General features: G+C 38.7%; 1 protein-coding gene across 1 annotated transcript in view; it reads left to right on the forward strand.

Annotated features, from left to right (window-relative positions):
- The window catches only part of LOC138060709 (uncharacterized), an 11,473-nt gene extending 8,824 nt beyond the window's left edge, over positions 1-2,649 (forward strand). Inside the window, exon 3 of the mRNA XM_068906563.1 lies at positions 1-2,649. This exon is cut by the window's left edge and continues 630 nt beyond it. The gene's annotated coding sequence lies outside the window, so the exon portion shown is untranslated.
- The last annotated feature ends 203 nt before the right edge of the window (positions 2,650-2,852 follow it).

Below are 2,852 nucleotides of genomic sequence, written 5' to 3' on the forward strand. Positions count from 1 at the left end.
GGGTGCCTCGGGCTAGCAGACAGGGTGCCCCGGGAAGGTGCGTTACCCTGTCTAACATACATACATACATCCGTAAAGAGAGAATTTGGCATTATTTTGGTCATTTTCCAACTTTTGTAATCCAATGACCCTAAATATGATGTCATCATACCACGCCTGTGGTCACATGACCAATAAAAGAAAACTCTAAATTTGTCTCTGCGCTACACAATTTGGGTACAATTTAATCGATGGTTTGAAAATTTGTATTCGTTTTTGCATCCAGCCAAGCATGGCTTTCTTTTTATTTTGAAAAATGTTCTTTTTAAAGACATAAACGATACTGAAATACCCATAACTTTTTCAAAAAAGATGATTTTAAAAAATCAATGCTTAGCTATATTCTGTATTTGGGGATGAAACGTGCCATGTAAAAAAAAACTAATTCAATTTAAAACCGCCGGAAATTTAGATTTTTTCTCAAAATTCTCAAAATACTAAAATACATCGAAAAGTCTAAAATTTATGTCATCAATTTTGTTCGTTCCTATGGCTGCTTCTTTCTTATAGCTGACTTTATTAATTATTTTGTCCCTTTTTAGCTTGATCTTAAATGTAGTTCTATTTTCGCATTCCTTTGTTTCTGTTGGAAGCGCATTCCAAGTTATGGGTCCGCAATTCCTTAGTGCTGTTCGTCCTATTTCCGTCTTTGGTCTAAAAATCTCAAAACAATGCTTTTTTCTTGTTCTTGTCTGTGATTGTTTCTCAAATAAATTCAACAAATCAGTTGGTGCTTTTTCATGATATATATCATGCATTAAAGTTGCCACTCGCTTCTTGTAGATATATTGCAAAGGTCTCCAATTTGCTTTCTGTAGCACAGCTTACATTTCGTGGTAAAAATAATATGATTCTGGCTGCGCGTTCATGAATTAGTTCTAATTCGTTAAACTTTTGATGGTGAGCATGTTCCCCATACTGGCATACAATATACAACACTTGCTACTATAGACTGACTAGAAACATGTAAATGCTTCAGTGCGTTTTCGAAAAGTTGGCTCTCCCAGGGTAGCTCAGTTAGCCGGGGCACCCTCCCTCCATGTAAACAGGCCCTAGGACTGTTTGCAAACCACCTATATTGAAATTGATTGTAAATCGATCAAATAACTGTAAAAAGAAAAAGCCAGATCACTGGGTTTGTTTATTGACGAAATAAGTTAGGAGATGTCTTCAGTCATATATAGGCACCCTTTAAGCCATTGACTCCTCAGAATTCACGTCATAAATAATTTGCTTCTCGCCTGGTGGCTCGCATCAACAAGGTCGTTCATCTGTGAAGGAATCTACCAAAACTTGATTTTACCACACTATGACTATTGCAGCTCAGGTAGCTTGCGTTGAAGTCAGGATAACCTTGAGGTTAACCTTAACCTCCAAAAACTCTGGGGTCATTACAACGTCCAGTAACGACATAATTGCCAGTTTTCTTTCACGCCGAAATAGGCGGGCTCTCCCCGTCATACCTGCAGAATTTATGTACCTTCTGCAGTGCACCGTATCACTTTAAAGTGCCCCTGTGACCAAAAAATCAATTCATATTTTTCTTTGGAGTTCAAAACTATGTTAAAAAAAACACTAAGTGACCCACGCTTTAAGCCTTGATTTCAAAAAGACACCTCTTTATTTTAACTGTAATTTTCCTATTTAATGGTCCGCCATTACTAACATTGTGTTCTTGAGAGAGCTGGATCGAGGAGAAAATGACGTCAAAGGCTCACTAGTTTAAGAATGCAATACGTGTGTACGCCGCAGAATTAATATGCAGCACGGGGGTTTTGCGCTTTCAGACTTTTAAAGTCACGCTTTGCATATATAATAAGCTGCGTTCACACGCTGAAATTTTAAGCTAGTGAGCCTCTGACGTCACTTTTCCCTGGATCCAAACGTCTGAGGTCCAATCGGTCAGTTTTGAACGTGAGTAATGGCGGACCGTGAAATCCAAAACTTACACTCAAAGTAAACGGCCTTTGGATAAAAATTAAAGCTCAAAATTTTGCCAGTCAGGTGTTAAGCAAACACACTTTCCACATATGAAGAAAAAAGGGAAGTGATTTTTTTGATCACAGGGGCACTTTAAGAGACACTTAACTACATCTGATTGCACTTGCACTCTTGGCCAAGGATTTTTACATATATATGCTTTTGCTTTTGGCTACAGTGGGCGATATCATGGAATAGTGATACGTAAATTAGGGGTTTTTCTGTAGGTACCGGAAAGCATTGTGTTTTTGGTCATGTGGGATTAGTCTTTATTTGGAGTTGTTTTGTTTTCTGTCTTTTGTTTTACGTCATTTCTGCTCCGGTACTTGCAGAAACTTGCAGAAGCTGCTGCCACAGTGACGTCATCAAATCGCAACGTCTTCTGAATTAAAGAGGGGTTAAGATGAACTAGAAATAAATCTTTTTTCAAGTTTTCAGTTCTGTGCCGTCTTTCGTTTTCAGCATTTTAAATTTCCAAAGTTGTCACCTTGCATGGCACAAAGCTTATTGGCAAAAAAAAAAAAGTATATCCCTATGAATCTCAGCAGTTGGAGCCTTTCAAGTAAATTAAGATGCCCGAGCTACCTCCCACTTATTGTAAACGATATTTCTTGCTTTTCCTCTCTCCGAGGAATGCGCCTTAACCCTAAAAAAATCTAAGGTTATGGATATTAATATTAATTTCCTCCAGTACCAGCCTGGTCCCCCGGCCCCTATTGCCCTGTCCATCAGGTGCAGACGTACAAGCGCCTTGGAGTCCATGTTTCTCACGATCTATCATGGAACGCGCATGTAGAGCACATAGTCACCAAAGCCTGTAAACGCCTTTATGC

Source organism: Montipora capricornis, chromosome 8 (genome assembly GCF_036669925.1).
Source record: "Montipora capricornis isolate CH-2021 chromosome 8, ASM3666992v2, whole genome shotgun sequence".
Lineage (NCBI taxonomy): Eukaryota > Metazoa > Cnidaria > Anthozoa > Scleractinia > Acroporidae > Montipora > Montipora capricornis.